At 37.7% G+C, this 15420-nt stretch overlaps 1 protein-coding gene across 1 annotated transcript in view; it reads right to left on the reverse strand.

Moving 5' to 3' along the window:
* TRPM3 (transient receptor potential cation channel subfamily M member 3) overlaps nt 1–15420 on the reverse strand; it is a 1151180-nt gene that overhangs the window by 1095457 nt on the left and 40303 nt on the right. The gene's annotated exons all lie outside the window — the stretch shown is intronic.

Below are 15420 nucleotides of genomic sequence, written 5' to 3' on the forward strand. Positions count from 1 at the left end.
CAATGATTGTAATTTTACTGCTCTCATAAAGATTACAGCCTAGAAAATGCAAAGGGCAATTTGGCTCTGTCATAGGAGGTCAGTATGAATCAGAATCAACATAACAGCACCTAACAAACAAGAACAATGTATTAAGTATATATTCAAATAAAAGATGCAAACATAGTTTATAAAATAAGAACAACAGTTACCCTTGGATAATGAGAAGATAGATTATTTTAACTTTACTTCTTATGCTTTATTTTCCAGATGTTTAAATGACATTTAAGAAATAGCTTAATAAAAGCTGAATGCCCTGACATACCCTTTAAATGTTTAACTCAAACTACACCTGGAGGTTTCCTTTCAGCTAAGTAATAAACTGGCACATAAGAAGCAACAGCACCCATGAGTACTGTGCACTGTTTAAAAAAAAAAAAAATCTACATAAGATCACATGGCCAACATTTGTTTTAAAGTAAAAATGAGAAGGTAATGGGAGTCAGGGAAATAGATCAATGGAAATGGAACTAGAACAGAAATAGTGAGAATGTTTATACATTATGAAAAATGTGACCAATGTCACTGAAGGCCTTACACAGAAACTGTTAAATGAGAACTTAGTTAGCTGTGTAAGCTTTCATCGAAAACATAATAAAATTTTTTTTAAAATACATGCAAAAAGCCTAATTTTCATTAATAAAACTAAACATATATTCTTTTAGAATCAGTGATGTGGCCAGTAACCCTGCTTAAAGGAATTCAGTCCATTTACTGAGAACCATGGAATGGTAGGGAGATGAGCAAAGGATCAGATTAGGGTAGGCTGAGGGAGTTAGAGGAGCCAGGGATGCCTCACAGGTTGATCAGGATTCGTATGCGGAGGATACTGGAGAAAGCGCGTGCAAGTAACAAACTTGGCTTTGAGAAGTTAATAAATCCATCTGTTGAGAAGAGTGTTTTAAGTTACATAAACATACGATCACTCCCATCAGTTAGTTTGTTGTACTGTGCTGGCTTGCATGGTGCTGATACTGGCAGCTATGCCACTGTTATTTCAAATACTAGTAGGTTTTTTTGTAGACAGGTTTTAGCAGACCTTCCAGACTAAGACAAACCAGGAAGAAAGGTTTGGCAATCTATGTTCAAACATCAGCCAAAGAAAATCCACAACAGAATATTGGGTCACAAAAGAATACTGTGCTGAAGATTAGCCCCTAGGTTGGAAGGCACTCAAAATACACAGTGGCTGCTCCTATGGCCTCAGGCACACTAACCATCGAGAGGATGGCACAGGGCCGTGGGGTGTTTTGTTCTGTTGTTCATGGGATTGCTGTTACCTGGAGCCAACTCAGCAGCCAGCGAGCAACAATAACAAACTAAAATAATAACCAAGATAATAACAGACTAAGTGTTTGCTCTTAACAAAGTAGATAGCAAAGATTTACTACATTTTCTGGAAAACATATTATTCTGAAAACAGTGTTTTGATAAAATTAGAGGTACACAGGATGGTTAGAGAAGAGAGAAAACTAGAGCATAGGGAAATACCTATATTGTAAGCACTGGACTTGAGTTATGACAACTAGAATGGGGAGGAATGCAAGTACCTGCTTGCCACTTCAAAGGAAAATGAGCCTGTGAGATTCCTCAGGCTAGGTCAAAACAGAGCTTAGCCTCAAATTTATTGAATAATTGAGGAATGATTTCAATAGAAAGGATTTATCCAGTAGAACAGCCTTGAGGCAAGCAAAAAATGAAATTCCTAAAGTTAATATTATCACATCAAACCACCCTCAAGGGCTACTAGGGGAAAGGCCAGTTCCACGAAGGCATTCCATACATGATCTGATTGTAAGCAGTAAAGACACGGCTGGTCTACTCATCAGAATGGTTTCTGCCAATATTCCAGCAGCATTGAAATGGAGAAAGAAAGGAGCATTCAAGCAAATTGGCATTAGTTGCTTACCACAAGTTAGAATTAGCATGCAAGTCTACTTGGACTGGCATTTTGCTGCTTAGAGATGCCAAAATAAGTTGAAATCCAAAGCTATTTTAGGTATCTGATTCATCTTTATTTATCAAGACAATTTCATTAATAACAACAACAAAAAAAGGAAAAGATGCTATAAAACTTGCTGCTTTAATAGTCAACAACAACAAACACATGCAATACCTGACACTGGAGAAGAATAGTTTTAATTTGATCATTGTCTATCATCTGGTTTGCTAACTCCTCCAAATCAATTCTGTTTAACCATTTTGTAGCCCCTATCCTCAATCTCCTCTTTACTGAGCTATGCAGAACATGCATCAAGGTCTTGTAATGGATGTAACAAAGGTCTATAGAATTTCCTCTATTTCTATAATCAGTAGCTCTGGTGTCCCTGTTGTTAAAACATCCAGCTGCTTAGCAAAACGTTGGTGGTTTGAACCCACCAGCCGATCCACAGGAGAAAGATGAGGTAGTCCAGGCCGGTAAAGATTTACAACCTTGGAAACCCTAGAGGCAGTTCTAGTCTATCCTATAGAGTGTCTATGAGTAGGAATTGACTCCATGGCAGTGGACTTTGTTTTTGGTTATTTCTTGGGAAATGTATAAAAAGCTGGGGGAGAAAAAAAAAAAAGATACCATCTCTTTCCTTAAAGTTCTCAGACTAATGAGAAAGAAAAATAAATAATCTCCTGTGTATGAAGAATGTTTGATTAAAAGCAAACAAGTAGGTGAAGACACCTATTGTTATTGTGTGCCATCAAGTGAATTGAGACTCATAGCAACCCTATGTGAAAGGGTAGAATCACCCAATAGGGTTTCTTAGGTTGTAATCTATATGGGAGCAAATCACCTGGTCTTTTCTCCTGCAGAGATGCTGGTGGGTTCTAACCACTAACCTTTATAAAACCCAATTCAGACTAGGAACTTCAAGAGAACTTTCCAGAGCAGAGGCCAGTAAACTACACCTACAGATTAAAGGCAACTCCAGGCTTATTTGTATAAAGAAGTCTTACTGGAACACAGCCACAAAATTCCCTTAAGTATTACCTATGCTGCATCCAAGGAGCTCTGCTGTCATAGTAGTGGGTAAGGCATTTAGTTGCTAACCCACCAGCTGCTCCATAGAAGAAAAATGAGGCAATCTACTTCTGTAAAAATTTACAGCCTTGGAAATTAGCTGTGAGTCTCTATGAGTCAGAATCAACTCATTGGCAGTGGGTTGGGTTTTTGTTTTTGTGTTTTTTTTTTTTTTTTTTTTTGATGCTGCATCTATGTTATTAACGGTAAACCAAATGGAAGCATTGAATATTTGCTACAAATACCATATGTCCCTCAAAGCTTGAAATAGTTATTGTCTGGCCCTCTGCAGGAAAAGTTTGCCAACTTCTGTTCTACAGAATGAAGCAGCTGGAGATATGGAGTTAGGCATTGGCCATTCAGGTGGGGAATCACGTACAAAAACAGCAAAGACCAGACAGAAAAAAAGATGATTGTGTCTTGGAACTGCATGGCTCAATGTGAAAAGAGCTAAGAGTGTGCTTGGTAATGGGGAAGGAGTATGGTTAGAGGGGTAACTAGGGGCCAGATTACAATACTCTTCTTGCTTTCGTTGTTGAAAAAAATATATTAATAATGACTGCCATTGTTGAATGTTTACTCTGTGCCAAAATACCCCTATGCTAACCATTGCACATTCATTATGTCATTTAAGCTTCAGGAAAATCCAGTGAAGTAAAGCTATAACCTTCCTTTTATCAATGAGCAAACTGAAATAGACTAGAAGTGAGCTCACACAGCTAATACATGAGAGAGGAGGGGTCTGAACACAGGCAGTGTGACTCCCGTGGTCTGTATCACTTTTAAGAGATTAGGAGGCAAAAGATGATCACACTTCATTAGGACCAGATAATGTGACAACTATGAAGTAGTTATCACCAAAGAAGTCATCAGGGGATGCCATCCAAATATAACTAGGACTTATGGAACCCCACAGACCATTGCAAGACAAAGAAGATATATCATTTACTAAGGATTATCCAACTCGAAGGCACCTAACAACAACAACAACAACAACAGGAGAGAAAAAAGTAAATTAAAAGGAATTCAGATGATGGAGACAAAGTGATGCTTTCTAATGCTCAATTAGGAATGTTTCTCTTCTCAGTAGCCTGAAAACATGAGTTTTATGAAACTCTTGGCCTATAGAGACAGGACAGGCTCGTGAAGAGAATAGTTTTAGAAATATCTAATGTTTGTCCTAATGATGAACTATCTTATAAACAAGTTACACAGGCACTAGTTACTCATCTATAAATAGTTACTCACCACCAATGAATTGAGGGTTTTAACATAAATGGAAAGGAGCTCTGGTTTCTCAATGGTTAAGCGCAAGGCTAACCAAAAGATCCGCACTGTGAACCTACCACAGGCTCCACGGAAGAAAAGACCTGGTGATCTGCTCCCACAAAGAGTACAGCCTGGGAAACTCTGTGGAGTAGTTCTGTTGTTGTTATATGCCATCGAGTTGGACCTGACTCATAGCAACCCCTCCTTGGGTTTCTGAGGCAGTATCATTATGGAAGTAGATTGCCCCATCTTCCTTCTGAGGAGTGACTGGTGGATCTGAACCACCAGCCTTCTGGTTAGCAGTCAAGTGCCTTAGGCACTATGCTACCAGAGCTCCTATGGGGTAGTTCTACTCTATCATATACCATTGCTGTAAGTCAGAATTGACTACTCTATCATATATCATTGCTGTAAGTCAGAGTTGACTCGACTTTTCACAACAACAACATACATGGAGTTCCTGGGTGGTACACACTGTGAAAAGGCACTGAGTAGCTAACCAAAAAGCTGAAGGTTCAAATTCACCCAAAGGTGGCCTTAGAAGAAAGGCCATGTTTCAGAAATCTATTTCTGAAAACTTGGCTACTGAAATACCTACAGAGCCCAGTTCTAATCTGGCACACATTAACTCAATGCCAACTGGATGGTTATAACCTGAGGTAACTGTGAGGATGGTAGTAAATAAATAGCCTATGAATTCCTCAGCACCATGTCTAGCACAAAGTAGCTCAATAAATACTAGTTAGTACTGTTGTTCTCAAATTTCTAAGCATAAGGGAGCATCCAATATATAACAGAAATAAGTAGATTTTCAATAATTGCTTATTGCATGAATAGATTTCTATTAGCAATTATCTTAAATATTAGTCTTAACATTTCCATTTGAACAATGTGGCAGAAAATGTCCTTCTTAGGGTTTAAAATTATCCCAGATGTCTTTCTCTTACTTAACTTTCACTTCTCCCTTTCCCACAATTCCATTACTTACCAAGTTCTTTCAAATTAACATTGTAAATTGTTAAACCTCTCCTTTCTTTTCTTGTCCTTCTTGTTTCTGAGAGACAACATCATCTCTTGGCTGCACTGGTATTACCTTCTGACTGTTGTTGCTGCCCCTAATTTTTCCCCTCTTTCATCCTAGGCTCCAAACTGTCTGTTGATATTATAATATGATGTCACTGGTAGGTTTACAGGGAGATCTGGTTGTGCAGTGATTAAGGACTTGGCTGCTAAACTAAAGGTTGATGGTATAAAGCCACCAGCCACTCAATGGGAGAAAGACGTAGCAGTCTGTTTCCTTAAAGATTTTCAGCCTTGGAAACTTTATGGGGCAGTTCTACTCTGTCCTACAGGGTCACTATGAGTCGGAACCAACTCCATGGCAGGGGGTTTGGTCTTCTGGGGGTCTGTTCAGAAGTTCTAGGCTCTCCATTGTATGGAAAATGAAGTCTGAACTTCACCCACTATACAAGACCTTTCCCCACCTGGCTTCTGTTTAACTTCTTTGCCTCAATTTCAGCTGCTTCCCCACACAGTCAGGCTCTTTTGTACCTCTGTGGTTTTCCACAGCCTGGTATGCCTTTCTCTTGTTCTTCACCTATCTCTAGATCTAAATCAAGCATCCCTCTGCTTTGCAAAGCTCTCTTTTGACTTCACATTATATCTTTTCTGTTTCTTGTCTCATACTAATTAGCAAGTATTTGTCAATTGGTAAATGACGTGATAATTACTCTTTGTTTAACTTCTTCCTGGATTCTAACCTTCATATATTAAAAAAAAAAAAAAAAAAAACCTTTAGTTTGAGTCTATTACAATTTAGCACTTCCTTACCTATAGCAAGTATGGCACTGTCCTGTATACAACAGGATGCCAAGCCAAGCCAGGCCCACTGCCATCAGGTCGAATCTGACTCATAGTGACCTCTCCTTGGGTTTCCAAGGCAATATCACTATGGAGGAAGATTACCCAACGTTCCTTCAGAGGAGTGCTGGTGGTTTTGAACCGTCAGCTTTCTGGGTAGCAGTCAAATGCCTTAGATACTATGCCACCAGAGCTCCTCACAAGAGGACAAACAAAGCAAAAAAACAAGATCTTCTTCCCAGGAATTCAGGAAAGAGCATAAGTGAAGGTTAAACATAGGGTTTATATTAGGCAGAGTCACAAACTAAGTACTCATATTCTCTCCCAACTCTCCAAGTTCAACACTAACATTTAACTTCCAGATTTTCTTTTCAGGTAAACAAGATATTACCCTGAAACTTTAATCTTATACGTAGATTTTTCTTTCCCATTTTAAAATGTTTTACAAGTGGGTGTGCTTCTCTTTTAGGAATGTGAGAGGAGGACCAAAGTAAGCTAGAATCACTGTAGCCAAATAGAAGTTGCGAGAGTTCTGTTGAAACATTTTGGTTTTGTTTTGTGCTTTATATATTGAGATTTAATCATAACTGCTTTTTAACAAAAATGTTGTTTATGAATTTCATCTCCTCCTGCTGCTTCTTTCTCACAATGCCACATAAAAGTATCTAATCTATTTGTCTTTTTTCCCTTTTTGTCTTTTTTCCCCTAATCATCTTTTTTGAAGGCCACTTCAAAGAAAAGTAATTAATATTAGGAATTAGCTAATACATTTTCAAATTGAAAATGTCTTATAAAGGATGTCAAAGGTTAATAAGACATATCTGTACCTATTCTCCATTGCCTCACATCTCCGTGCAGAGACACTCAAAGTAGAATGAAAAAATAAGATAAAGCTTTCCTATCATGAATGGAATATCATATTTTCAAAACAACAGGAACCAGTGCCTAAGGCATTTGACTGCTAACCAGAGGCTGGAAGTTCAAATCCACCAGCGAGTCCTTGGAAGGAAGACTGGGCAATCTACTTCCATAGGCTTAACACTTCGGAAACCCAAGGAAGGGCTGCTATGAGTCAGAATTGACTCCACGGCAATGAGTTTGGTTTTTTTGGTTTTATGAAAAAGATCCAACATGGTGCTTTCTTACTGTGATTGATAATGTAGTTCAACTGGAAGTAACAACATTATGGGAATTAATCTTAAAAATAATTTAAATCACTATCCTCATTTAAAGAGGAGCCCTGGTGGTGCAATGATGAAAACACCCAATGCTAAACAGAAGGTTGGAGGTTTGAATTCATCAGCCGATCCACAGGGGAAAAGGATGTGGCAGTCTGCTTCCAAAAAGATTTAACACCTTGGAAATGCTATGGGATTGGTCTATGCTGTCCTATAGGGTCACTAGGAATCAGAATCAACTCAATGGCAGTGAGTTCCTCTTCATTTAAAAGACCTATTTACGACCTTCTTTGGACAATAAAGGAGCTCTGGTAGTGGTATGGATAAAGCATTGGACTGCTAACCACAAGGTTGGAGGTTCGAGCCCACCAGCCACTCCGTGCGGATGGGCAAAAAAAAGAAAAAAAATGAGGCAGCCTGCTTCCATAAAGAAAACCAATGAAGTAGCTCTACTCTGTCCTAGAGGGTCACTATGAGATGGACTTGACTTAATGGCATAGGTTTGGGTTTTTTTTTTTTTTTTTGGACAGTAAGATTCTATTACAATAAGATATAGCACCCATTTAGTTCAAATTTTGGGAGTTTTCCAGTTTTATGCCATCCGTGCTATATTCATTTTAACATTCTTATTTAAATTGACTTATGTTTTATTTAAATATATGTTTAAAAGGAAATTCCACATCAATAATGTAAGTGAAAAATTAGTATTTGCCAAATACATATCAGATTTTTAAAAATATTCATCTGTTTATCATCTAAAGCTATTTTTGTACAACTTTTCCTTTTTATTAAAATGAAAATGTTCCTGAGGATAAGACTATAAAGCTTCTCACTTACATATGCATGAATGAGTCATTCATTTATCTATTTAACAATGGTTGAACTTAAAACTTTTTGCCAGGCATAGTCTTGTAAGCTGCTAGAACCCTATTTTACTTTCTGTTGTACAAATAGTCCCCAGGTTATCAATGAGATCCATTTCTAATTGTGTCTCTAAGAATTGTAGGTAAGTTGGACCAGGTACACATGGTTCTTATTTAGCCTTAGTTTAGTACAAGAAAAGGCACAAAACTTTTTTAATGACTTAAAAGCTACAGGGCACAACAAGTGAAGGTGATTTTAATGAAGAATTTGTTGCAACAGAGGTTGTTTCAGTATGAGAGGAAATTTACTTAACATTAAAGGGCAAGTACGAGTTGTCAGTAAATTGAAAATTCATAACCTGGGGATTGCCTGTGTTCCTACTGGCTAGCACACTGGCTCCGTTTGCTGTTATCAAGTTTGCCTACCTCAATATTTAGCCTGGACCAACAAGCCTTTCTAACCATTGCAAAAGAAGTCCTTGTGTGGTACAAATGGTTAAGTGCTACTAACCAAAAGATTGGTGGTTCAAATCCACCTAGACCCTTCTCATAACAAAGGCCTGGGGATCTACTTCCAAAAGATCACAGCCATGAAAGCTGTACAGAGGGCAGCTCTGCTCTGCACCCATGGGGTCATCGAAATCGACTCAACAGCCACTCGTCTTATCAAGATAAAAAATACTCCACACACACGCACATATGCATACATACACACAATAAGCACAAGTGAGTCTTTTTAAATAGGTAGAAATCCTGTCCATAGAAAAATCAATATAGCTATAACTTCTCCAGAGATTTACAGTGAAATTAACCCAAAGGCATTTCTTTGTTGCTTTCAGCCAGCCATCTTTGTGTTATAACCATGTCATCTCTGTCAATACTTTCATACAACAGCAAATGTTTCCACTGGATTGGGGGATTTTGTCTTGGGTAGACAGTCCTCTTAGAAAAAGGAAATAATGGTATTGCTTGAGGGATCAATCAAGGATTAAACACAAAGATAAGGTGTTTTTTGGAGCCAAGGCTTGACCTGGAAGATTCAAGGGCCACTCTGAAGATTCCAAAGAAGCTTTAGTCCCCGTTGAAAAAAAAACTTTAGTTAGGCATTGTATGGCTTATTTTTTTAATCTGGATAGGGATGTGTAGCTTAAATTCATCAAAATAGCTATTTTCCTCACTTGGTTTTGAAGTTTTACATCTAGATCAGAGCAGGAAAAAATCAAATACAAACTCATATTTACTGAACATTGAACATGCCACTTCTAAGTGCTTTATACACTTCACCTAACTTATCCCTCAAAATTTTGAGCTAATTTCTATTATCATCACCTTTTTATAAATGATGAGACTTTGGTAGCCATTAAGTAACTTTCCCAAGACCATAAAATTGTTAAGTAATAGCAGTGTGATTAGTATGCAGGTGACCAGATTCCAAAAATTTTAACAATTCTGTTAATATTATGCAGGCTCTCAATATTTGTTCCATGGATATGGAAATAGTACCTATTGGGCAGGTTCAAGGGAGCTCTGGTAGCTTAGTGCCTAAGGCACTTGACTGCTAACCAGAAGCCTGGAGGTTTAAACCCACCAGCCACTCCTCAGAAAGGGGCAATCTACTTCCGTGGTGATACTGCCTCGGAAACCCAAGGAGGAGTCACTATGAGTCGGGTCCCACTTGACGACACGTAACAACAACAGGAACAAAGGAGCTCTGGTGGTGGAGTGGTTAAGAAACTTGGCTAATCAAAAAAAAAAAAAAAACTTGAAGGTTCAAATCCAACAGCCACTCAGCAGAAGAAAGATGAGGCGGTCTGCTTCCATAAAGACGGATGGCCTTGGAAATCCAATGGAGGTCTCTATGAGTCAGAATGAACTCAATGGCAGCGAGTTTGAGGCATGTCCATCTCCTTACTGGTCCACATATGCTGTTTACTTTTCAGTCTATTCCGTGTCCTTCCACACTCCATCTATCGACAGAATCTAGGTGGCTTCCTAAACATGACCCTCTGCTTTGTAATAGTTACAAGGTGACACAGAGCCCTAACTTTACTGCTATATGAGCATAAAATTTAATTTGTTCCATTATATTACACTTGTCATAGTTCCATTTTCCATAATGTATAGGACAGTTTTCTCTCTCATGCAATCTGCATGTTCTGTGGCCTACAAATCTAAAAGGTACTATTAAGATGCAAAAGGATTATGCCATTTGAGGGCAGAAGCCAGCATCTAAGTGAGACCGTGGAAATGAAATTTTAATGTGATGGGTTTCATTTCTGCTACATCAATGCCTTATTACAAGAATCAGTTCATCAAAACAATAGTAAGTTGTCATAATTTGATGTTATGAAACAGACTTCACCACTCTTAACAGCTTACTCATTGATCATTTTTTTACTTCCTTCCATCAAGAGAAAAACAGAAGTGGGGTAGAGTTAACTTGCTTGAAAAAGCTGACTGTCATTATGCTCTTGAATAGACTTTAAAAGGCCTGCTCCATCAGACAGCCTGCATATGATATAATAAACCAAAAATGTAATTTGTAATGGATATATTGGTTAACAACAGGAATAAATACCTTAAACTGGTAGTGTCAGGAAAATTCTCAGGTGCATGATATATGCCATAATGTACACCTTTTATTATTATTATTTGTCTGTAGAAATACAACACACTAAGTCAAAGTAGTGAAAACTTTATATCCTTATGATTATTATACAATGTAAATATTCAATGTTTTTTAAGTACATAAATATTTAAAATATAAAATGTGTAGGAAAGACCATTTGTACTTTGAAATGACAGGGGTGGGGGTGGGGGAAGAGCAGTGTAATTAGAAGAGCCAAATCAAACCCCACTGCCATCGAGTGGATTCCAACTCACAGTGACCCTATAGGACAGAGTAGAACTGTTCCCTAGGGTTTGAATAGGATTTCCATCTTACAGATACAGACTGCCTCATCTGTTTCCTTCTGAGTAGGTGGTGAGTTTGAACTTCTGACCTAGTTAGCAGCAAAATGCTTTAACCACAGTGCCACCAGAGTTCCTTTATAATTAGAATAAACTAAAACCAAACTCACTGCCATCAAGTCAAATCTGATTCATAGTGACCCCTCCTTGGGTTCCCAAGGTGGTATCTATACAGACTCAGATTGCCCAGTCTTCCTTTTGAGGAGTGGCAGATGGGTTTGAACCACCAGCCTTCTGCTTAGCAGTCAAATGTCTTGGTCCCTATGCCACCAGAACTCCCTATAACTAGAACAACCACCTTCATTAACCACCTTCATTTTTAGGTCACTATCATATCATAGTGCCTAAGGCATTTGACTGCTAACCAGAAAGGTTGGTGGTTCAAACCCACCCGCCACTCCACAGAAGGAAGATGGCGCAATCTACTTCCACAGAGATTTACCACCTCAGAAACCCAGTGGGAGTCACTATGGGTCAAAGTTGACTCGATGGCAGTGGGTTTGGGTTTGGTTTATAGTAGGCTGAATGATGGAACCCAAAGAGATCAGATTCTAATCCCTGGAACCCGTAAATGTTATCTTAGTTGGAATAAGGGTCTTGAGATGGGGAGCTCATCCTGGATTATCCTGATGGGCCCTAAATGTGATCACAAGAATCCTTATAGGAGATTTGACACAGACAGAAGGTGTGACCACAGAGGCAGGATTGGAGTGATACAGTTACAAGCATGAAGGAAAGTCAGCAACCACCAGAAGCTGGAAGATGGGAGAACAGATTCTCCCCTAGAGCTTCTGGAGGAAGGCACTGCCTTACCAACTCCTTGATTTCAGCCCAAGGATACTGATTTTAGACTTCTGGCCTCCATAACTGGGAGATAATAAATTTATATTGTTTTAAGTCATCCAATTTGTTGTAATGTGTTACAGCAATCATTGGAAATGAGTATGATCATTACTATATCCCATATAATTATTTTTCAAATACATATAAACATTTTTCATTTCTTAAAACCTATTAAACATAACCTAATGAGAACAATTGTTTTCATATATCATAAATGAAACCGTATGCAGGGTTGTACTGAAATATGCTTCTAAGGTGGTAAACCTGCAAGTTTCAGAACTATATATAAAAATATGAGAAGTAGATTTTTCGAGAAATTATAAACTTCAGCTGCTATACGCAGCCATTAAACTCTTAATGTTGGAAAGTGATTCAGTCCAGCCTCAAATGCTTTTCCTGTCTTCCACTTCTGCCTCAATACAAAAGTGTTCCATACCTATCCCTCTGAGTGGGTGTCTAAGGGGCTCAGAGTCAGGTTCTTATCTCTAACAATCTCTCTAGATTTATAGTACAAGGATTTTATAACATAAGGACACTAAAAATTAAATAATATTGTTAGCGTTATGTGCCTTCGAGTTGATTTCTACTCAGAGTGACCCTACCAGACAGAGTAGAACTGCCCCAGAGGGTTCCAAGGCTGTAAATCTTTATGGCAGGAGGTTGCCAGGTCTCTCCCACTGAGCCACTGGTGAGTTCAAACCACTGAACTTTGTATTAGCAGCCAAGCATTTAAACATTGTGTCACCAAGGTTCCTTTAAATATATTAGAAAATTAAAAATTCAGAGGAAATATAAAGAGATTGTTTCTGAAATACTTATCCTAAAATTACATAAAGAGCATGGATTAGAGGGGGAAAAAGTTAATTTCTATTATTGCCTGAGGCCTTGAAAAAACACATTTTTAATAATCCTGTTACAATATCCAATGATTTTTTGGTGAAGGATTACTTTCTACCTTATTTGACAGTAAGGCTGAGAATTGCACTTCTCAATAAATGAATTTTTAATATTATTTCACAAAGACAAAAAGATGAACCTGGTTGTTTTACCTACAAGGTGCCTCTTGGGACTTATAGCACATATTCACAAATTGTAAATCAATAGTGAATATTTAATCATATAAATTAAGACAGGTATTTAAGAAAAGCAGAAGGAAAGTTAACAAGCACATTAAAAAGTTTGTAAAATATTTAGAAATTATGATTGTTTTAATATTCTATAAAACTGTTTGGACTGGTTGACAGTTTCTCACCACCAGAAAGGGATTTTGTTCTAATCGTTTTTCCCAAAGTAATAACACAAGCTGCACAGAGATATGAGGGTTTGTGTTTCTCTGGTTCTATTATTAAATTAAAATACTGCTTATTGTAAGTAGAAAATACATTTGGTTTCCTGATAATTTATCCATCCTATCTCATCGTATATAAATGAGAATTTGTATTTAAAGTTCTCAAAAAACCACTCTATTATTTAAAAATATAATTGCTAAGTGTCTTGTGCAGCTTCTCTTTGGTTACAATCACATTGCGTATGACTGGCATTAGTCTGGGTTCCTAGCCAAGTTAACACATAAAATTAACTATCCTATGGCTTATAAAAGATTTTTGGAGAATATCATCCATCTATAATTTTGTTCACCTTATTTAGGTATAATGTACCTGCAATAAGATGCATCCATTTTACATGTATTTTTTGTGAGTTTTAACAAAATTATACAGCTGTGAAACTATCATAAAATATAGAATATTCCCATCACTCCAAAAAGTTTCTTTGTACTGCTTTCCAAATAACACTGCACCCACCCTCCAACTCCCCTAAGTCCTAGCACTGACTTGCTACCTGTCACTTTACATGAGCTTTCTCTTTTCTGGAGTTTCATATAAATGGGCTCATAAAGCATACACTCTTTACAGTCTGGCTTCCATCACTCAGCATAATAATGTTTACATTTATCCATGTAGTTGCATGTATCAGTAATTCATTCCTTTTTATTACTGAGTATTCCATTGTATGGACACCACACTTGTATATTTTTCACCTATTAATAAATGTGAGGGCTGTTTGAGGTTATAAAGAAAGCTGCTATGAACATTCATGTGATGTGTTTGTGTGGATCAGGAAGCAATATGGTAAATTAAGCATTTGTTTAATTTTATGAGAAACTTTCAAACTGTTTCCAACAGTTTTTATACCCATTTAAATTCTTACCAACAACAGATGAGAGTTTCAGTGCTCCACATCCTTGTGAACACTTGGTATTATCAATCCTTTTAATTTTAGCCATTCTACTCCTCAGAACAAAGGTTAGGCAATCTACTTCCATAGTGATACCACCTCGGAAACCCAAGGAGGGGTTGCTATGAGTTGGGTCCGACTCAACGGCACATAACAACAAAATTGGGTGTATAGTAACATCTCACTGATTTAATTTGCCAATCTATGAAAAACTAAGTTGAGGGTCCATGAAAAAGGGGAAGGCCCTCAATGAGATGGAGTTACACAGTGGCTGTGATGATGGGATCAAACATGGCAATGACTGAGGATGGTGGGGACCGAGCAGTGTTTCATTCTGTTGGAACCAACTCACTGGCACCTAACAATAACCAGATGAAAAACTAATGGCAATGAGTGTCTTTTCTCATGCTTAATTACCATTTATCTATTTTCCTTTGTAAAAAAAAAAAAAAAAAAAATCACCAAATCCCTGCTGTCGAGTCAATCCCGATTCACAGCGACCCCCTCCCTTGGGTTTTTGAGGTGGTATTTCTACAGAAGTAGATTGCCGAGTCTTCCTTCTGAGGAGTGGCTGGCTGGTGGCTGTGAACCGCCAGCCATCTGGTTAGCAGTCAAATGCCTGAGGCAAAATCTTTTGGAGAGCAGTGGCATTTTGTTGAGAAATATATACCCACAGTCAAACACAGTGCCTGCTCCGTAGAGCATTCAAGAAATAGTAATTGAGGACAGGAGGAGATATGATTCTCCAAAAGACAAACATAAAACAATTTCACACCTGTCTCTAACCAAGACTGACTTATTTCAAAAGCTATTTATTTTCTCTTAAAACAAATGACTTGCTTATACTTGGTGAACCATTTCTCTTTGTCATGTTGTCACTAACAAAACATCTGAAGAAAATAATATTTTAAAAACCTGGCACTTTAAGTGTTTTGAAAGGCTAAAAAACCTTTGGTAAGAAGGGCATATTTAAAGGATGAAAAGAGACGGGGAGAAATATTAAAGTAATTAAAATCAAGAATGTTTCTTTTAATGAAGCTTAATGCTTTCAAATAACCAGTAATTGTTAATAGCATATGGTGATGAGTAATGGGCCCTGGAATATCTAGGTTTAAGCAGAATGATTTCCACCACACTGACCATGGGACTA

Source organism: Orycteropus afer, unplaced genomic scaffold (genome assembly GCF_000298275.1).
Source record: "Orycteropus afer afer isolate SDZICR_OR568_19922 unplaced genomic scaffold, OryAfe1.0 scaffold00005, whole genome shotgun sequence".
NCBI classification, from domain to species: Eukaryota; Metazoa; Chordata; class Mammalia; order Tubulidentata; family Orycteropodidae; genus Orycteropus; species Orycteropus afer.